General features: G+C 44.7%; 1 protein-coding gene across 1 annotated transcript in view; it reads right to left on the bottom strand.

Moving 5' to 3' along the window:
• The window catches only part of LOC122922917 (fibrocystin-like), a gene marked incomplete at its 3' end in the record, with an annotated part of 234407 nt that overhangs the window by 206714 nt on the left and 4746 nt on the right, over positions 1-22947 (bottom strand). The gene's annotated exons all lie outside the window — the stretch shown is intronic.

Below are 22947 nucleotides of genomic sequence, written 5' to 3'. Positions count from 1 at the left end.
GGGGCTGTTATGGGGAGGGGGGAGGATCTGTCTATGACACTGCTATGGGGAGGGGGGTCTGTGTATGGCACTGCTATGGGGAGGGGGGTCTGTGTATAGCACTGCTATGGGGAGGGGGGTCTGTGTATGGCACTGCTATGGGGAGGGGGGGTCTGTGTGTATGGCACTGCTATGGGGAGGGGGGGTCTGTGTGTATGGCACTGCTATGGGGAGGGGGGGGTCTGTGTGTATGGCACTGCTATGGGGGGGGGGGGGGTCTGTGTGTATGGCACTGCTATGAGGAGGGGGATCTGTGCACTGTTATGAGGAAAGGGATCTGTGCACTGTTATGCCCATAACAGTGCACATATCCCCCTCTCCATAACAGTGCCGCCCACAGATCCCCCTCTCCATAACAGTGCCGCCCACAGATCCCCCTCTCCATAACTGCGCCGCCCACAGATCCCCCTCTCCATAACTGCGCCGCCCACAGATCCCCCTCTCCATAACTGCGCCGCCCACAGATCCCCCTCTCCAGAACTGCGCCTCCCACAGATCCCCCTCTCCATAACTGCGCCGCCCACAGATCCCCCTCTCCATAACTGCGCCGCCCACAGATCCCCCTCTCCATAACTGCGCCGCCCACAGATCTCCCACTCCATAACTGCGCCGCCCACAGATCCCCCTCTCCATAACTGCGCCGCCCACAGATCCCCCTCTCCATAACTGCGCCGCCCACAGATCCCCCTCTCCATAACTGCGCCGCCCACAGATCCCCCTCTCCATAACTGCGCCGCCCACAGATCCCCCTCTCCATAACTGCGCCGCCCACAGATCCCCCTCTCCATAACTGCGCCGCCCACAGATCCCCCTCTCCATAACTGCGCCACCCACAGATCCCCCTCTCCATAACTGCGCCACCCACAGATCCCCCTCTCCATAACTGCGCCACCCACAGATCCCCCTCTCCATAACTGCGCCACCCACAGATCCCCCTCTCCATAACTGCGCCACCCACAGATCTCCCACTCCATAACTGCGCCACCCACAGATCCCCCATAATAGTGTCGTCCACAGATCCCCCATAATAGTGTCGTCCACAGATCCCCCATAATAGTGTCGTCCACAGATCCCCCATAATAGTGTCGTCCACAGATCCCCCATAATAGTGTCGTCCACAATTTGTTTTAATATGGCCTTTGAACATAATTTTTCAAGTAAGATCATATAAATCTCTCTGTTTTGTAATTTAGTCGTTTTTCCCGATTAATCGATTAATCGTAGAAATTAATCGGCAACTAATCGATTATTCAAATAATCGTTAGCTGCAGCCCTAGATAAAATAAAAAGTGCAAGTGCTGTGCAAATGTGCATCCGAGTGCTTATGTCTGACATGCTTATTACTCAAAATCTAATACGATTATACACAATATATAATAACATGTACCACACAGCATACACCCAGATAATGTGCCAAGTGCTATCACTATTTCATAATACTGAGCTCAATGAGAATAATGCCCATGTTATATTCGTCTGGGAGACACGAGGCAGCGCGCCACTTATACCTACAACTAGTGTTGAGCGAATCGAAGCATCCGAAGTGGAATTCGGTCCAAAGTTTAGGAAAAATTTGATTTTATACGAATCCTAATTTTCTAACACTTCGTGGTAACGAATCAGGTTTTCCTAAAATGGCATGTTTGATCCATCCACCATGTTCGGCATCTGGTCTTAACTTTAATAATTTTAAAAGGGAACTACATGGGACTATGGTCATCGCTGTTGTGGATGCCTCCATTGTATTGCTTTGAGGAAGGTTTTCCCGCCTCAATGCTGCGTACCACCTCTGGTATCATCACACAGGACAGGGGCTACCACATACACACTACGGCTCCCCCGATCCCTGATAGGGATCATGGCATCTGAAGGATTAAAAGTCCACGATTGGTATTACCGCCAGTCGCGGACATTAGTGCTAGGTGTCTGCTCTTTAAAATAGTATATACCCAGCGGCCATGGGGCCCGCTGCATCTTCCAGAGGGCGCCATTTTTAAATGCCCGGCTGCCAATGTAAATGTACTGTCGGTGGTTGAGAAAAGGGTTAACTTCCATTCCTTCACACTGAGACTGGGCCACAAAGTGGGAAGAATATGATTAGGCAGAGTGGCCTGGGTATACCAGGTTTATAGCGATTTGTTGGTGTACATTTTGGCCAAAGCGTAATAAGCCACTCACCACGTCAAGGTCGCCTCCAAGCAACTCACCACGCCTCCAATATATACTACAAAGAAAAAAATGTGGGGGGTTCAGTCCGCACAACCCTATGCAGGTGCACATTGCTATGGTGAAATACAGATACAAACGCAAAAACACAAAAACAAATGCAATCACACTCTGCAAACCAGCACTCTGCCCTGCCTCTATGCTGGATGTTGAATGAGGCATTGGTGTACATTTTGGCCAAAGCGTAATAAGCCACTCACCACGTCAAGGTCGCCTCCATGAGTGGTCCCTAACACTAGTTCCTGCCTGTTATGGGCCATGACAGCCACACAAAGTCCAGGGAGCGCATGACAACCACACAAAGTCCAGGGACTTTGTGTGGCTGTCATGGCCCATAACAGATAGGAACTAGTGTTAGGGACCACTCATGGAGGCGACCTTGACGTGGTGAGTGGCTTATTATGCTTTGGCTAAAATGTACACCAATGCCTCATTCAACATCCAGCATAGAGGCAGGGCAGAGTGCTGGTTTGCAGAGTGCGATTGCATTTGTGTTTTTGCGTTTGTATCTGTATTTCGCCATAGCAATGTGCACCTGCATAGGGTTGTGCGGACTGAACCCCCCACATTTTTTTCTCTGTAGTATATATTGTAGGCGTGGCGATCTCCATGCAGTCATGCACACCTGACCAGTTAGTCTGCCCTGGAGGCTGGTTTTAAAGTCAGTATAAAACTGAGTCTGCTTATATAGCACCTACCAGTAGCCATTTGGCTCCAGGAGAAGTATATAGTGGGCTCAGCATGCATGTTGGTACTTGCATCCCTGGATCCGATGAAAGCTGTTATGGCACCGGACGGGGTTAAAAGAAGAGTGTGCTTGGCGTGCATGCTGTACCTGCGCTCCCTGGACTTTGTGTGGCTGTCATGGCCCATAAAAGGTAGTAACTAGTGTTAGGGACCACTCATAGAGGCGACCTTGATGTGGTGAGTGGCTTATTACGCTTTGGCCAAAATGTACACCAATGCCTCATTCAACATCCAGCATAGAGGCAGGGCAGAGTGCTGGTTTGCAGAGTGCGATTGCATTTGTGTTTTTGCGTTTGTATCTGTATTTCGCCATAGCAATGTGCACCTGCATAGGGTTGTGCGGACTGAACCCCCCACATTTTTTTCTTTATAGCGATTTGTGACAAATTCGGAACGAGTAGAATTTCTTGGTGAATTGGCCAAATAAAATGTTTCGCTCATCCCTACCTACAACCTATCCACAACATTATAACATAAACATATTATCAGACCCCCCTTGATGGATAGGAGACATGAGAACCCTAATTATGTGTCCGTTTTACAGACAAGAATAGGCATTTCTATAATGCGATGCTCGTTCCGTTCTGCAAATTGCAGATCGCACACGGCCGGTGTTTTGCAGATCCGCCAGTTGCGTTGTGTTCATGAGCCCTAACTTACGTTTTTTTTTGTTGAGGTTTGTATATTTTATATATTGAACGCTTTCTTTATGTTTGTCTTATGTATAACAGGACACAGTGTATAAGTATGGGTTCGTGATCATAGTTTATGTCATTTTTCTCTTTCTTATTCTAGATTTACTCTTCTCCTTCTAATGATCTGAGTTAGGCTTAGATGATTTGAGACACGTCTGTCTCGCTATAACTAGATTATGGATTACAGAGGAAATGTCGGACAATTTAACAGATTCTTAATGGAGAGAAGCAGATTAAATCACGGGAGGCAGGGGCTGGTTAAGGAAATGTGTCATCTTGCTAAATTAGGTTCCTTCATGAATGGTTAGTTATGATATAGTGTACATTGCTGTGATAAACACTCAGATATGTTCTCTGAATGCGAGATCATTAGAGGACGGGTTGAAGTGTGAAGATGAGAGTCTAGAATAAGTTGGGAGTTAAGACAGCCACATCTTTCTCTTAGGGGTTTGTACTAAGACAGAAAAGGCAAAGTTTGCCCAAAAGTGAAGCTTCGAGGCGAGTCTAACGGCGTTTGGCAACATAAGTGACTCCTCTTGTGTCTATTTTAATGTTATACTGTTTCAGAAGTGGGAAAATAAATATACATTATTTATTTTGGCATGTGTAGTACTCCAGACATGGGAGTATCTGCAATTGTTAATGTTTTCTTATGTAATGTTATGTTGTTCTTATGAATTGGCCATTTATTCTAGCAAGAGAAGGTATGGATGGTAATGGTTGGCAGGAACCACCCTGTTCCTCTCCTCTCCTCTTGGTAGGAGTGGAATGGTCCTGCTTCCTGCCAGGAGGGAGAGTTCCAGTTCAGATAGGGAAGGGAGATGAAGCACATGCCTGAGCTCCTAGGAACCATATCTAATTCTCCTTGGAGAACAACACTCCAGAAAGATCTCCAGTATTCAGAACACTTCTTCCAGAGAGCATCAGTTTGCCAAGACAGCAGAGTAATCAGTTAAAATACATTTTTACAGACACTGCTGTAGCTGAGGGACTACGGCTTAGACACTCATCACCAAGAATAACCACCAGGCCAGATCAACAGTGGACACCTTTCTTCCACAAGTGCCTGCAAGTTCTATTAATTTGACATACAACCAGCCACCGTATATCCTCATCTGGTGCCAGAAACTGCACTTTGTACTTAATACTGCTGGATTTCACAGAGGTTATATTTTGCACTAAGTGAAAAGAGACTTTTATAAGTTTACTTCTGGCCTGATTCTTCCTTTCCACTGGACCAATCCCCAGGGAGTACACTGTGACATAACAGCTCACCAGGGCCACTACCATTCTTATCCTCTGCACCAGCAACTCAGGGGTTAGCTGCACATGGACTTACACCAGTAGTGATGGTAGAAGAGCAGCAAGACCACCTTTAAAGGCTATGTACACCTTTGGGGGCAATTTTTGCTTATTATTGCATTGTGCTCATTTTGAGCTAAAAATATATTTTTTAATTGGTCTTCATTAAAAAAAATATGGAGTCATTTCTTCTGTACATAGCTGAGATGCTCTAGTAGGACCCTTTGGATTTTCTGTCTTTTCTGTCAGTTGGGGAGCCTTTATCTCTGCTCTCTGACCTCCTAAACACTGATAAGAATGTGGCTTAAATAAGTGTTTATGACCTCTTAGTAGTTTAGAGATAAGATTTATTCGATGACTGGAACAAAGTGAAAGTACCAGTCACACAGCTAGAAAAACAATTAACCCTGTGTGACAGAATAGCTCAATATTTTTTATGAAGACAAATTGAGAAAAAAAAATTTAGCCAAAAATGAGTAAAAGACAATCATAAAAACATTACCTCCGAAGGTGTACATAGCCTTTAAAAAGTTACTTAGTTCTTTGTCATCTCGCATCAAGAATATTAATCTAAGAATACTTCATGAAGATGTAGAAATTATTCCTCCAGTTCAAGAAAGAACTTCACATTACCTGGAGAATGAACAGAACACTTATGTGGTGACCTCCTTTTCCTCTTTTTAGCTTATGATAAACCAATTTCCAGCCACCTCTCCTGCCATCCAAGATGGTTTCTCAGATGACCGATGCACGCTGTGCATTTGGCAGCCTAAGATACTTCCTGCTGCCCTGAGACAACACTGCTCACAGTGCTGGCCAATCCAAGTGCTGGACTGGACAAGTAGGAAGTGGCTTGGTCTACTGATGCATAGTGTGTACTAGATAGTCTGAATGTATTAGAGGCCGGTATGGCACCAGTAAATTGTGGTATTTAGTGTTAGGTTCCCGTTTTAATGAGATCGCCTTGACGCCGGCAGACGGGCACAAATAATTTGTACAAAATGTATTTGCCAAGAATCTCACATTTATAACGCAGCATTAGCATTTTATATTTTCTATAGTGAGTATGGCACGATTGTATTTACTTTGTTATTTGTGTTTGCAGAGTGCTGTTGAATTGCTGGTTTTTTTGCTTTTCTGCTTTCAGTCTTGGCGACGTGCACCTGCGCACTGGGATGTGCTGACTGACTCCCAATTTTATTTTCTTTGCAGTGATATACAGTGAGGCCATCATAGATAGCAGAAGAAGAGCTCAGAAATTACTAAAATTATGAAAAGGAGGTCCCAATGTAAGTGATCTGTTCATTTCCCGCTTAATATGACGTTTTTTCTTGAACCAGAGGGTCGCTTTAAAAGATTAAAGGGAATAATTTCTACATCTTCATAAAGTATCCTTAGAAGATGATTAACTTTCTTGATGCTTTTTCCCTAGTTCATGTGATTATTATTTTTTTCCTTAAACCGGAGGGTCACTTTAATACATCCAAAGTCAAGCACAGATACAAGGCCACGTTTCTCATAGTCACACCACCATTTTCAACTGTGTTTGCAGATACAGTTCAAAACTGCCCCAGCAACCCCCTCCCCTGTCTTCCTGGTGGGAGGGGGGATGTCTAATGCTCCAACTTTTCTCTGCAAGTTGTACAGTTGTGCAGAGTTTTCAAGTTATCCTCTATCCATATAAATAGAGGGTAAATAACGAATTGGTGGGGGTCTGACCACTGGGACCTTCACCTATCCCGAGAAAGGGATCAGGTGTGGTGGGGGCCCAATATGTTAAAACCGCCCTGCACAGATAGCACTTGTCCAATAACCAGCTTCGTCAAATGCACAATGGATGGAGCTGTTTAGTTCGAGTGTGACTTCCGGCACAGGAACTACTGCAAAACAGCTGACTGATGACAGTTGCTGGTCACTTGTAAAAGAGTGGACAACCACTTTAAGTAAAATGTTAATTTGGCATGCCATCAGTCTAGTGGGTATTTTCTTGGAACAAAATAGAGCTCCATTCTCCTTACTTCTGACATACAGTATCACAGTCACAAATGTATAAGGCCATCACCTTTGGTCCATGGATGAGAAGCTGCAGGTTTATCCCTTGACATGTGTAGGCTGTTCTAAAGGGCACTACATGAGAGAAGCTGACTCATCGGGGGAGAGATTGAGAAGCACATGAAGTGGGTGGTATCTGAAGTAAGATGGGATACAAAGAGCATAGCAGAGGATAATCTGGTGCAGAGCACCGAAGAGAACAAGAAGAAGTGGCCAAACTACAAAACATAGCGGAAAAAGTATAGGTTCGGTGTGGGGACTTTTGGTCTGGGCATAGTGTAGTAGTAGAGCCTGCTTATGGATTGCAAAACTCCCAGATCAGTTAGTTCACTGTAACAGATCAGAGAGCCCGCCAGCCAGCATGATAAGCAACAAAGTAACTGGTGGCTTTTCTTCAGAGAAGTCCAGCAAAAAGCAGGAGGCACCTGAGGCCCCAATTGTCTGATTAATTGCGACATCAGAAACGGTGTGGTTGTAAATGAGCACAGAGACTATGTTATGTGAAGTACAATGTGTACCTGATCGAGGCTGTTGTTCTAAAACAGTTTCTGGTCAATTACTGTACTATTGCTCGCTGTTCTACTGAAAGGTTCAACTGTAACCTGTTATAGACCTGTGCAGTGAAAAAGCATCATGGTTCTGTAAGTCTGGTGTCTAGGACATTTCCTACTTCATGCTTGGTCAGTCCCTCCACACTACACAGGTGAAGTAGGTTATAAATCAGTCAGGGGTGAAATTATCAGGACTGCTTCCTCATTTTGGCCTTTCATCACCCATCGCACTCAATGGAGCGTTGGAGCATACACCTGCAGCTGGTTAATTGGTTGGTTAACTACTGGTCAGCAAATCAGACTTCTCGGTTGGTTGACTATATCATAGGAGGCGGACCATATGAATCAGTGGCTGTTCCACTTTTCTGTCTACATTGCTCAAATGCTTAGTCCTCCCCTGGGTGAAAGCCCTTATTCACCACAACCTTTTCATTTCCTGAACTCATTTACCACTAAAGGTGATTTTCGCAAGTTCTGCTACTGAATAATCCTCACACCATATATAAATGTTTACTTTGGGTTCAACTCACCATCCACATCAATGTTTACACGTATATTCACCAGAGGATGTAGATATTGATTTAAATGGTGATTTTAAACTCATATAAGGTCTCCATGACCATACCGTATCTGACATTTATGACATCTCTGATAAGGCGGTCATGGACATTTGATGCTTGCTGATATGTCCAGTCAAGCTTGTTAGCAACTGTCTACATCTGACACTGATGATCCACCTTGTTCTCCTTACCAACCCCAATGGTCCCATTGTGAAGATATAAGTCTTCCCTCATCTTGATGGTCCCTTATGATGTGTCTCCACAGTGCCCAAGGCAGGCCACCTGAAGACGAGGGCCATTGGAAAAGGTAAGTAGAAGGGGGTTGGGTGACTACTACTATTCAAAGCAAAACATTTGACTGTTTTTTGTTAAACTTTATTTTTTTTTCAGAAGTTCTTCATAACCATGACTCATCAAGTACCAGGCTGTCAATCATGCCATGTGAACCTTCTGGACACGTAAAGAGGAACACAAATCCAGTTACATCTTTGCAAGACTGTTAAAGGGGTGTTTTTCAACCTGTCGTAAGCATGACATTGGCAACTACATTTCCCTTGAAGCCAGTACACTCTGTGCACTCCTCTGCTGTAGCTGTTTTTTCCTCTGATCTAGCTGTTCCTCCCACCCATCTAGGTGGTCCTTATCTTATTGGAGACATGTGTATTATATATTATATTCATTGTAAAATCCGCTGTTCTAACACTGATGGCCTATCCTAACGTGAACAAAAACGTATGGCAGCACACTATTACACATGCAAACAATAGAACTAAGGATTAGGGATTATTTTGGATTACAGTGGTACTATACTTACTATACATAAAAAATGGAAGTTCTTTGCGCACATTCTTGATCAAACGTGTGTCGGGCCCATCTACCGGTGTAGATGGGCCCGACACACGTTTGATCACAAATGTGCGCAAAGAGCATCCATTTTTTATGTATAGTAGGTATAGTACCAATTTAATCCAGAATAATCCCTAATCCTTAATTCTATACTTTGCATGTGTAATGTGCTGCCATATGTTTTTTCTTTGCTTTCTGCATGCTACCTTTATGGATGTGCACCTGTGACTATGGATGTGCAAGTCAAAATTTTCTTGCACTATCCTAACATGAAATATAGCCTAACCCCTTTAAATTCTGGAAAACCCTTTAAGTGCTAGATTGAGGGCCCATAGAGGCAGAATATGCAGTTGCTATATGGAATTAAAGACAGGAGGTCTAGTAATGGTTGGTCCAGCTCCCTGGTCTTTGTAGAATTTTTATCGCGAATATTGGCACTTCAATAATTTGAGAATATCTAGAATATAGTGCTATATCTTTGTAATCGCAAATATTCTAGATTTTTGTTTCATCAGTACCCATGATCCCTCACTGCTTCTTGCTTGTGGGCCAATGAAAAGGCTGCAATATCTTTGACTTTAGGAGAAGTGTTAATCGTGAATTTTCGTATCACAAATTTTTATCACAAATTTTCAGATTGCCAATTTTTGCAATCAAGAAAATAATGACTGGAAATCACGAATTCTCGAATTCGCGATAATATGACGAATATTCACCCAAATATTAGCGAAATATCACAAATTCGAATATTGCCCCTACCGCTCATCATTGATTATTACCAAACTAAGAGGCAAGGAAATGGCCCATAGAGAGGCCACGTGGGAGTCAAAGACATCAGGCCCGTCTGTCCTGGGTTGCATTATCGGCCACTATAATGGTGGGCCCATTTTGATCCCTGCTATAGGGCACCTCTCTACTGTGTATCTATGGCCGTATTATAGTAGATAAAAATTGGAGATCCAACGGCAAAAGATCCAAAGAGATATAAAATCTGTACGTAACAAATAAAAAATGGATAACATCCACCCATAGAGAATTACAGTATAAGGCCTCATGCACACGGCCGTGTTCCGGAGAGCGGACCGTGGAGACCCGGCCGGGATTCCTGCTGACAGCATGAGCACACGGCGTCATTGGTTGCTATGGCGCCGTGCGCTTCATGCAGCCGCTGCTGTACAGTAATACGCTAGTATAGTGTATTACTGTACAGCAGCGGCTGCCTGAAGCGCACGGCGCCATAGCAACCAATGACGCCGTGCGCTCATGCTGTCAGCAGGAATCCCGGCCGGGTTTCCACGGTCCGCTCTCGGCCGCGGAACACGGCCGTGTGCATGAGGCCTAATGCCTATGCATTTTGCAAAGGTTCCTTAAAAGGATTGTCCGGCTTAAGAACTGAACCTGGACATACCTCCATTTTCACCCAGGCAGCCCCCCTGACTTAAGCATCGGAGCAGTTCATGCTCCGATGCTCTCCTTTGCCCTGTGCTAAATCGCGCAGGGCAAAGGCATTTTTTGGAGATCCGGTGACATACCGGGCTCTCCATGGGGCTGCCAGGAAGCCTGATGACGTCACCGGCACTGATGGGCGGGCTTTAGCACTGCCCTAGCCAGTAAAAGGCTAGAGCAGTGCTAAAGCCCGCCCATCAGAGCTGGTGACGTCACCGAAGCTTCTGCCCGGCAGTGTGTGATTGTAAACAAAAGAGTTGCGCAGGGCAAAGGAGAGCATTGAAGCGCATAAACTGCTCCGATGCTCAAGTCAAGGGGGCTGCCGGGGTGAAATTATGGGTATGTCCGGGTTCAGCTCTGAACCCGGACAACCCCTTTAACCCCTTCAGGACGCAGGGCGTACCGGTACGCCCTATTTCCCGAGTCCTTAAGGACTCAGGGCGTACCGGTACGTCCTAACTTTAAATCGGGATTCTGGCGCCGCGGGGGTTAATCGCAACGGGATGCCGGCTGAAATCATTCAGCCGGCATCCCGTAACAACGCAGGGGGGGTCATTTGACCCCCCGTATCGGCGATCGCAGAAAACCGCAGGTCAATTCAGACCTGCGGTTTTCAGCGTTTCCGGTCCATTCGGGTGTCCTGTGACCCGATGAACCGGAAAAAGACTGCGATCGGTGGCGTGATTACACACCACCAATCGCAGTGCGAAGATTTGGAGAGGCGGTGCTGGCCCTGGTGCTGAACACTGCTGTCCAGGGTGCTGATTGGTGCAGGGGAGAGCGGCGCGAGATTCAAACTTCCTGCGCTCCTCTCTCCCCTCCTCTTCCTGTTCTGCACGAGCACCCAGCAGCATCGTCCAGCACCAGCTCCTGTGTCCCCCTAATCGCCATCCATCACCCTCCTGCACCCATCACCACCCAGGTAGGTTGGTAGGGTCAGTGAGGGAGAGGCACCGTTAGGCAGGGAAAGAAGGGAAAAGTTAGTTAGGAAAAAAAAAAAACTTTTATTCCAAACTTTCTTTGATCCATCTATCAGACCCCAGCCCCCCCCCCCCCTGCCACTTGCCCCCCTCCCACCAGCCCCCCACCAGTGGACTTTGAGCCTGAGATTCCGGATTTTGCTGGCAATCCTGGAATCCAGATTCCCACAGTGGGGTTTTCAGTAACCCACTGGTGAATCTGATGGTGGAGCAGACGAATCTGTACGCCCAACAGTTCGTCGCTCAAAACCCAGGCTCATTTTTGGCTAGACCCGGTGGCTGGACGCCGGTCAGTGCAGCCGAGAGGAGGACATTTTGGGGCCTCGTGCTGCATATGGGTCTAGTCCAAAAACCCAGTGTCAGGCAATACTGGAGTGGGGATGTCCTATACCAGACCCCACTGTACAGTATGGTCATGACACGTCCCCGGTTTGAGGCCATCCGGAAATGTCTGCATTGTTCCGATAATGCAGCATGTCCACCCAGAGGTGATCCTGCCTATGACCGGCTGTATAAGATACGGCCGGTCATCGATCACTTTGGGGCCAAATTCATGGAGGCCTACGTACCTGGAAGGGAGGTCGCGGTTGATGAGTCTCTCGTTGCGTTCAAGGGGAGACTCAGTTTCCGCCAATATATTCCCACAAAGTGGGCGAGGTATGGCGTGAAGCTATACAAAATTTGTGAGAGTACCTCAGGGTACACTTACAAATTTTGTGTGTACGAGGGGCGAGATTGCCGTATTCAACCCCCAGAATGTCCCCCCACTCTGGGTGTTAGCGGGAAACTCGTGTGGGACCTTATGTACCCACTGCTGGATAACGGTTACCACTTGTACGTGGATAACTTTTATACCAGCATTCCCTTGTTCAGGTCCCTTGCCGTCAGATCCACGTTTGCTTGTGGGACCGTGCGGAAAAATCAACGTGGCCTCTCTGCCTACCCCCTCCAGGTACCTATCCCCAGTGGTGAGACCCGTGCACTTACCAGTGGAAACCTGTTGCTGGTCAGGTATAAGGACAAGAGGGATGTCCTTATGCTGTCCACAATCCACGGTAACAGCACCACCCCAGTCTCTGTGCGAGGTACCACGGCAACGTCAAGCCCGATTGTATTGTCGACTACAATCGGTATATGGGAGGAGTTGATCTCTCTGATCAAGTCCTCAAGCCATATAACGCCATGCGCAAAACCCGGGCATGGTACAAAAAAGTTGCGGTCTACTTGGTACAGGTTGCCATGTACAACTTTTTGTACTATCCCGAAGCGCTGGCAGCACAGGGACATTCCTCCAGTTCTATGAGGCAGTCCTCAAGGCCCTGATCTTTTCGGACCGGGAAAGAGCAGGCCGGAGTACCTCGGGAACTGGAGGCGCCTGGATCGTCCCTGGCCAACACTTTCCAGGTGTGGTCCCCCATACTGGAAAGAAGGGACGAATCCAAAAAAAGTGCAGAGTGTGTCGCAGGAGGGGGATACGGAAGGACACCACCACTCAGTGCGACACGTGCCCCGATCATCCGGGCCTCTGCGTTATTGATTGCTTCAGGGAGTATCACACTTCCATGGAGTACTACATTTTTATAATCCCCAACAGTCCACTAGAGAACATAAAAAACTATGGCTCTCAGCCTTTGGAGACACTGAAAACAATTTTTTTCCCCAAAAAATATTAGTTTTAGTGCAGGCATCCTCAAACTGCGGCCCTCCAGATGTTGTAAAACTATAACTCCCAGCATGCCCAGACAACCTACAGCCATCAGCAGGGCATGGTGGGAATTGTAGTTTTACAACATCTGGAGGGCCGCAGTTTTAGGATGCCTGCTTAGTGTCTCCAAAGTCTGAGAGCCATACATATTGGGCATCGTCGCGTGCGTAAAAGTCGTCGCTATAAAAATAACTTTTGACCAAACGCCTCGGATGAACGGTGTTAAAAATATAAAATAAAAACGGTGCCAAAACACCCATTTTTGGGCAAAATTTCCATTTGAATCCTTTTTGCCGGTAATAAAGCAAGGGTTAACAGCCAAACAAAACTCAATATTTATTGCCCTGATTCTGTAGTTTGCAGAAACACCCCATATGTGGTCGTAAATGGCTATATAGCCGCACGGCAGGGCATAGAACGAAGGGAACTCCATACGGTTTCTGGAAGGCAGATTTTGATGGACAGTTTTTTTTTGGACACCATGTCCCATTAGAAGCCCCCCTGATGTAGCCTAGACTAGAAACTCCAAAAAAGTGACCCCATCTAAGAAACTACACCCCTCAAGGTATTTAAAAGTTACTTTACAAACTATGTTAACCCTTTAGGTGTTCCACAAAACTAAATAGCGAATGTAGAAACAATTTTAGAATTAAATTTTTTTGTTACATTGCCTCAAAAAAGAGTAATATAGAGCAACCAATAATCATATTTACCCTAAAATAGTCCCAAAACAACAACCACCTTATCCCGTAGTTTCCTAGATGGGGTCACTTTTATGGAGTTTCTACTCTAGGGGTGCATCAGGGGGCTTGAAAGGGTACATGGTGTAAATAAACCAGTCCAGCAAAATCTGCCTTCCAAAAACCATATGACGTTCCTCTTCTTCTATGTCCTGCCGTTTAGCCAAATAGTAGTTTACGACCACATATGGGGTGTTTCTGCAAACTACAGAATCAGGGCAACCCATTTTGAGTTTTGTTTGGCTGTTAACCCATTTTTTCCAGTAATAAAGTAAGGGTTAAAATGGAAAATTTTCAAAAAATAGAAATTTCTAAATTGTTTCTCCATCTGCCATTAACTCTTGTGGAACACCTAAAGGGTTAACAAAGTTTGTAAACCCAGTTTTGAATACCTTGAGGGGTGTACTTTCTTAGATGGAGTCACTTTTTTGAAATTTCTATTCTAGGGGTGCAACAGGGGGCTTCAAATGGGACATGGTATAAACAAAACCAGTCCTGCAAAATCTGCCTTCCAAAACCCATATGGTGTTCCCCTCCTTCTATGTGCTCCCGTTCGGCCAAACAGTAGTTTACGACCACATATGGGGTGTTTCTGCAAACTATAGAATCAGGGCAACCCATTTTGAGTTTTGTTTGGCAGTTAACCCTTGTTTTACTCCTGGAAAAAATTGATTATATTGGAAAATTTTCCAAAAAATAGACATTTCGAAATTGTTTCTCAATCTGCCATTAACTCTTGTGGAAGACCTAAAGGGTTACTAAAGTTTGAAAAAACTGTTTTGAATACCTTGAGGGGTGTAGTTTCTAGAATGGGGTCATTTTTGGGAGGTTTCTATTATCTAAGCCTCACAATATGACTTCAAACCTGAACTGGTCCATAAAAAGTGGGATTTTGAAGATTTCTGAAAAATTTCAAAATTTGCTTCTAAACTTCTAAGCCTTGTAACATCCCCAAAAAATAAAATATCATTCCCAAAATGCTACAAACATGAAGTAGACATATGGGGAATGTAAAATCATCACAATTTTTGGGGGTATTACTATGTATTACAGAAGTATAGAAACTGAAACTTTGAAATTTGCTAATTTTTCAAGATTTTTGGTAAAATTTTTATTTTTTTATGCAAAAAAATTAACTTTTTGGACCCAATTTTAGCAGTGTCATGAAGTACAATATGTGACGAAAAAACAATCTCAGAACGGCCTGGGTAAGTCAAAGCGTTTTAAAGTTATGAGCACTTAAAGTGACACTGGTCAGATTTGCAAAAAATGGCCAAGTCCTTAAGGTGAAATAGGGCTGAGTCCTTAAGGGGTTAATGAGGTTATCCCATGATTAATGTAAAAAATGAAAATCATATATAATCTAGTATATGACAACCTCTTTCTAACAATGCTAGAGTCAGCCCTGTACCTCACATGGATCCAGAGATCTCCCTTATTCATTGATCCAATTGTTCTGCTATATTTATTTCAAGATGGCAGCCTAGGTTTCACATCCTTTCTCAGAGGGCGTGTCCTTTCTGTTGCTACTGGTGGCAGTTGAGGAATGGAACTGAGCACCTGCTTCCATCTCAGTGAGCAGGACAGAGAAATTGGAAAAAAGCAAACAGCAGGTGGCGCTATACAGATAGATTACAGTGAATAACTCAGTAGCTATAATATATTTTTAATTACATGCAATTACATAAGTATTCAGCTCCAGGTGCTGGTTTGAAAACTGTAGAATATTATACTGTACTGTAACAATGAAAAGGGTTGTCCAGGGATGATTTTAAATGGTTGCCAGCAACCTGTCCTAGTATGTGAGCAAGAAAGGTTGCATCCATTTTCAGAGATGCCTAGGGGAGTGCGGGGGTGGGGCCTCACTACACACTACACTCTGACCCTTGCATATGCTATATATTGGTGAGTGTTCCTGTCAGGCTCCTCAACCATGATGGCATATTGTAATCAGGATCCCATGACTATCATCTACTGTACAGCAATGTAGTGAGGTCACAGCACAGCTTCCTAGGGGAGTGAGGTGGTGGTGCTTCTGTACACATTACGGTCTTACACTTGCATACACTACACATTGGTGAGTGTTCCTGTCAGGCTGCTCAGCCATGATGGCATATCATAGGCAGGATCCCATGACTATCACCTACTATACAGCAATGTAGTGAGACCCCAGCAGGTGGTGGTGCTTCTGTACACATTATGCTCTAACACTTGCATACACTACACATTGGTGAGTGTTCCTGACAGGCTGCTCAGCCTTGATGGCATATCATAGGCAGGATCCCATGACTATCATCTACTATACAGCAATGTAGTGAGGCCCCAGCAGGTGGTGGTGCTTCTCTACACATTATGCTCTTACACTCATACACTACACATTGGTGAGTGTTCCTGACAGGCTGCTCAGCCTTGATGGCATATCATAGGCAGGATCCCATGACTATCATCTACTATACAGCAATGTAGTGAGGCCCCAGCAGGTGGTGGTGCTTCTCTACACATTATGCTCTTACACTCATACACTACACATTGGTGAGTGTTCCTGTCAGGCTGCTCTGCCATGATGGCATATCATAGGCAGGATCCCATGACTATCATCTACTATACAGCAATGTAGTGAGGCCCCAGCAGGTGGTGGTGCTTCTCTACACATTATGCTCTTACACTCATACACTACACATTGGTGAGTGTTCCTGTCGGGCTGCTCTGCCATGATGGCATATCATAGGCAGGATCCCATGACTATCACCTACTATACAGCAATGTAGTGAGGCCCCAGCAGGTGGTGGTGCTTCTGTACACATTATGCTCTTACACTCATACACTACACATTGGTGAATGTTCCTGTCAGGCTGCTCTGCCATGATGGCATATCATAGGCAGGATCCCATGACTATCATCTACTATACAGCAATGTAGTGAGGCCCCAGCAGGTGGTGGTGCTTCTGTACACATTACGGTCTTACACTTGCATACACTACACATTGGTGAGTGTTCCTGTCAGGCTGCTCAGCCATGATGGCATATCATAGGCAGGATCCCATGACTATCACCTACTATACAGCAATGTAGTGAGGCCCCAGCAGGTGGTGGTGCTTCTGTACACATTATGCTCTTACACTCATACACTACACATTGGTGAGTGTTCCTGTCAGGCTGCTCAGCCATGATGGCATATCAAATGCAGAAATTACCATCCATTGTGCAGCAGTGTAGCGTGTAATAAGACCCTGTCCCCTCCCTCTCTATGAACTCTCCAAGTGGTGGCAACCAGTCCTGTTCACATTCTAAGACAGGTTGCCGGTGGCCATTTAAAATCATTCCCGGAGAACCCCTTTAAGCATTGAAGGGCTTCATAATACGACCAAGGGCCACACAAAGAACTGACCTTCTTATGTTTTTCTAAACCTGTGCAGCCTCTTTAAAATGCACTGAGAAAAATATCTGCATTTTAACAAGTAGGTGTACAGGTCTGTCTAAAAAAAAAGCGTCCACTCGACTGCAGCGTGAGTCTCAAAATATCTGTCTCCTCAGTCCTGTGATCCAAATGAAGTCTCCTCAGTCCTGTGATCCAAATCTGATCTGGAACAAACAGCTTTTCTTAGCTGCCAAAAAGATGTTTCTTGCTACACAGAAGTGAATTATTTATTATGTATTGTGCCATGCAGGACCCTGAGATACCTAAATGCACATCTTGATGCCAAGAAGCAATGTCTTGTTTTCTAATACATCTGCTTACGTACAGCAGGGAAACTGAGATCATATGGGGTCACTTATTAAGAAAAGCAAGGCAGTAATTTTTTTATCGACTTCTCTCCTTTTTTTTCTCTACACGATTTAAAAGCATACGCTAAAACTTTTTTTTTTTAAAGTTTTTTGTATTGTATTTTTTTTACAAAGGCGTTAAGGCAGCCATCTTGCTAGAACTTCTGTAGCAGAAGTAACATAAATCTACATTACAGCAAACACCTGGATATAAGAGAACTGCAGTGCAGTGGGCGTGCTCTGTGACTTATCACTGCGCAGGGAGGGGGAGGAGCAGCTTTTTCTCAATGTTGCGGTCCTACTGTATGTTATCTTCTCCAGGTTTTATACTGGAGGAGTTAAGGCTGTATTACACAGCCCAATGTGGCAGACGGACGATTGTCGGGAGTGTCAGCCTAATGTGCGGGCTCGAAAGAAGTCGGATAAACTCAAGGATTTGGGTTTCAGAATGCACCCCCACAGCCTTGAACCTTAGTGGACAATTATTAAAGGGAGTCTGTCAGCAGTTTGGCCATGCTAAACTGCTGACAGCTCTAGGTAAGGGTACAATGATACTTTTTATGGAGCTTTTATCAAGAGTAGTGTGTATATGAAACTTTATTCTGCCAAATTCTGCTCCTTAAAGGGAACCTATCACTTCTACTATGCTGCCCTCACTGAGCTCCACCTCCATTGCACTTAAGGAGTAGAACCTGGCAGAATAAAAGTTCATATTTTCACTACTCCTGATAATAAAAGCTGATAATAAATGGTATGTCTATACTGATCTCCCCAGCCCCTACTTAGTGCTGTAAACAGTTTAGCATTGTCAAAACTGCTTACAGACTCCCTTTAAGTTAATAACTTCCTGCCCTCCATCTCTTTGCCTACTAATCCCTAGCAAACTTATTTAAAATACATATTCCAATTTTTTTTCCTTCATACATGTGCAGCTCTTAATACAGGATGGGTAGACCACGCTATTGCATGTCTCTCACAGTCTCTCCTCGCACCATCCCTCCATTTTCTATCTAAATGCGCCCCTCCCCATTGGTGCCCTAGGTGGCTGCCTAATCTGTCTACCTCTCACCCTACTCATGATAATCAATGGCCAATTTAAAAAGCAATATTTCAAGTTTCTTTATTTTTTCCAAAAATAGTGACATGGAAAAAATTAAGATAATTCAAACTATTTAAAAAAACTGCATTTTTCTTATTCCCTTTTAAAAATTTTTTTTTTTTCTCATTATTTATATCTATCCCTTAATTTTTTATGATTTTTAAAAAATTGTCAGGAAAAAATATATTTATTTTAAGGCTTTCTTCCACAAAATATAGTTATATTATTTTATATGTATGGTGCACTTATTCTTGTACTATCTATACATTTTTTATCCATTTTTTTTAATCTTATTTAAAAGCAATAGAAAAAGTTAGCATTTTTATTTTTCCTATTTATTTTTTAAATATAAGTTTAATAGTTTTCAATTAATTAAAAATAAATGAAACAAAAACATAAACAAAAACAAGGCAATTACAAAAAAAAAAAAAAAGTATTTTCCCACAGTGCACCCCGTGCGACGAATCTGCTTATCTTAACTGTTTAACTCCTGAATAAATCAAAAGCACCTCAGGGCTGAATCCGGCTGAAATTAGACAAAAGCTTACAACATCAGCGAGACGGAATTGCTGCAGAACCTGAATGCATGAGAGGAGAAGTTGCTTCCAGTGAGGGGATTATAAATCGTTGCCGGACAATACAGCTGTAAATGGGTTACGGGGGCGGTTAATATATTGGAGGGGGACACGCATTACTTGCTATGATATTGAATGATACATTTAACAATTCATCACAAACCGGGGCAAGAAAATGTGAATGAGTCCCTGCCCTGTCCCTGTTATTGAAAATACATTATCTCCCTGACATCTCTCCAATAATACATATTCCCAAATTATACATCTCCGTGTGTATCCCCCGGGTCACTCTGCGAATATATATATATATACACATTGTACAACTTATGTCATATAGTCATTATTTTGAGTGTGGATTTCTTTGTGTGCAGCCGCTCCGTGGCATAGAGATTAATTGGACAGAGGGCAGCAGGTTCCATTTCCAATAAAATAAAATCACTCAACCATACAGCACCTTTTACTTTTCCTTGACGTTGTTGATGATGGTATATGTTTTTACCCCCGAAGCTTTTATTTTTTATTTATACATATGAAACCTGTATTGGGTGCTGGATTATTTTAATTGTTTCGGGAAAATAAACTAAAGTACTGTAATGGGGTGCATTAGGTGGAGGCAGTGAAATCAGTGTGGACACTGGAGACAGCCGCACGCACGCTTTGTATTTTACATGTATTATTAGTAGTGATCGTAGCGGTGTCACTTTTATGTGTAGTATCATTTTCACATGACTTTCTTTACTAATTAGTTCATGCAACTTTAATATAGTATTATTAGTATTATTTTATTTTGTTTTTATTATTATTTGTATTATTGCTCCTATTATGAGTAGTAGTGCTTTTCAAAAGTGTTTATTTTATTTCTATGTATCAGTAATGCAAAGTATGAGTGCATTATCAATATTATCTATCTATTATCTATCGAGTTAAGAAAAATCTAATGTTTCTTTCTTTCTTTCTATCATGCAGTATATCTGATAGCTATAGTTATTGAAACATTGTGTATGTTACTAGCACTGTGGCTGTCACTGTTATGGGGCAGTGTGGATGTCACTGTTATGGGGGCACTGTGGCTGTCACTGTTATGGGGCAGTGTGGATGTCACTGTTATGGGGGCACTGTGGATGTCACAGTTATGGGGGCACTGTGGATGTCACTGTTATGGGGGCACTGTGGATGTCACAGTTATGGAGGCACTGTGGATGTCACTGTTATGGGGGGACTGTGGCTGTCACTGTTATGGGGCAGTGTGGATGTCACTGTTATGGGGGCACTGTGGCTGTCACTGTTATGGGGCAGTGTGGATGTCACTGTTATGGGGGCACTGTGGATGTCACAGTTATGGGGGCACTGTGGATGTCACTGTTATGGAGGCACTGTGGACGTCACTGTTATGGGGGCACTGTGGATGTCACTGTTATGGGGGCACTGTGGTTGTCACTGTTATGGGGGCACTGTGGATGTCACTGTTATGGGGGCACTGTGGATGTCACTGTTATGGGGGCACTGTGGATGTCACTGTTATGGGGGCACTGTGGATGTCACAGTTATGGGGGCACTGTGGATGTCACTGTTATGGGGGCACTGTGGATGTCACTGTTATGGGGGCACTGTGGTTGTCACTGTTATGGGGGCACTGTGGTTGTCACTGTTATGGGGGCACTGTGGATGTCACTATTATGGGGTGATGTCACCGTTATGGGGGCACTGTGGTTGTCACTGTTATGGGGGCACTGTGGATGTCACTGTTATGGGGGCACTGTGGTTGTCACTGTTATGGGGGCACTGTGGATGTCACTGTTATGGGAGCACTGTGGACGTCACTGTTATGGACGCACTGTGGATGTCACTGTTATGGGGGCACTGTGGACGTCACTGTTATGGGAGCACTATGGTTGTCACTGTTTTGGGGGCACTGTGGTTGTCACTGTTATGGACGCACTGTGGATGTCACTGTTATGGGGTGATGTCACCGTTATGGGGGCACTGTGGTTGTCACTGTTATGGGGGCACTGTGGATGTCACTGTTATGGGAGCAATGTGGATGTCACTGTTATGGGGGCACTGTGGACGTCACTGTTATGGGGGCACTGTGGATGTCACTGTTATGGGGGCGGCACTGTGGATGTCACTGTTATGGGAGCAATGTGGATGTCACTGTTATGGGGGCACTGTGGATGTCACTGTTATGGGGGCACTGTGGATGTCACTGTTATGGGGGCACTGTGGATGTCACTGTTATGGGGGCATTGTGGATGTCAATGTTATGGGGGCACTGTAGATGTCACTGTTATGGGGGCACTGTGGATGTCACTGTTATGGGGGCACTATGGTTGTCACTGTTATGGGGGCACTATGGTTGTCACTGTTATGGGGGCACTGTGGATGTCACTGTTATGGGAGCACTGTGGTTGTCACTGTTATGGGGGCACTATGGTTGTCACTGTTATGGGGGCACTGTGGATGTCACTGTTATGGGGGCACTGTGGATGTCACTGTTATGGAACCACTGTGGTTGTCACTGTTATGGATGCACTGTGGATGTCACTATTATGGGGTGATGTCACCGTTATGGGAGCACTGTGGTTGTCACTGTTATGGGGGCACTGTGGATGTCACTGTTATGGGAGCACTGTGGACGTCACTGTTATGGGAGCACTATGGTTGTCACTGTTTTGGGAGCACTATGGTTGTCACTGTTATGGGGGCACTGTGGATGTCACTGTTATGGGGGCACTGTGGACGTCACTGTTATGGGAGCAATGTGAATGTCACATTATGGGGCACTGTGGATGTCACTGTTATGGGAGCAATGTGGATGTCACTGTTATGGGAGCAATGTGAATGTCACGTTATGGGGGCACTGTGGATGTCACTGTTATGGGAGCACTGTGGATGTCACTGTTATGGGGGCACTGTGGATGTTACTGTTATGGGGGCACTGTGGATGTCACTGTTATGGGGGACCTGTGGATGTCACTGTTATGGGAGCGCTGTGGATGTCACTGTTATGGGAGCAATGTGAATGTCACGTTATGGGGGCACTGTGGATGTCACTGTTATGGGGCACTGTGGATGTCACTGTTATGGGGGCACTGTGGATGTCACTGTTATGGGGGCACTGTGGATGTCACTGTTATGGGGGCACTGTGGATGTCACTGTTATGGGGACACTGTGGATGTCACTGTTATGGGGGCACTGTGGATGTCACTGTTATGGGGGCACTGTGGATGTCACTGTTATGGGGGCACTGTGGATGTCACTGTTATGGGAGCACTGTGGATGTCACTGTTATGGGGGCACTGTGGATGTCACTGTTATGGGGGCACTGTGTCTTGCTCTCTTATAAGCGAGAAATTTGCCTGAAAGTTTCAGAATTTCTTGTGTCTCCTGTTTACTTTCTTTAGAGACGTCTCAAGTAAAGGAAGGTGGGAAAATTGTGAGGAGATTACTTATGCAGCTCTGACATACTCCATCAGCATTTGCAGTATAGTGGGCATCATACACCCTAATGGTTCCCTTCTTCCATTACATCGGGGACTATGGAGCAGGTCCCTGGTCTCCAGCTTCCTGAGTTATCATCCATTCCCGTTATTCCTTAAAAACAACCATCTCGGTGGG

This window comes from Bufo gargarizans, unplaced genomic scaffold (genome assembly GCF_014858855.1).
Source record: "Bufo gargarizans isolate SCDJY-AF-19 unplaced genomic scaffold, ASM1485885v1 original_scaffold_1056_pilon, whole genome shotgun sequence".
Classification (NCBI taxonomy): domain Eukaryota; kingdom Metazoa; phylum Chordata; class Amphibia; order Anura; family Bufonidae; genus Bufo; species Bufo gargarizans.
The sequence above is the reverse complement of the archived record's forward strand: the minus strand, read 5'-3'. Positions and strand labels throughout refer to the sequence as shown.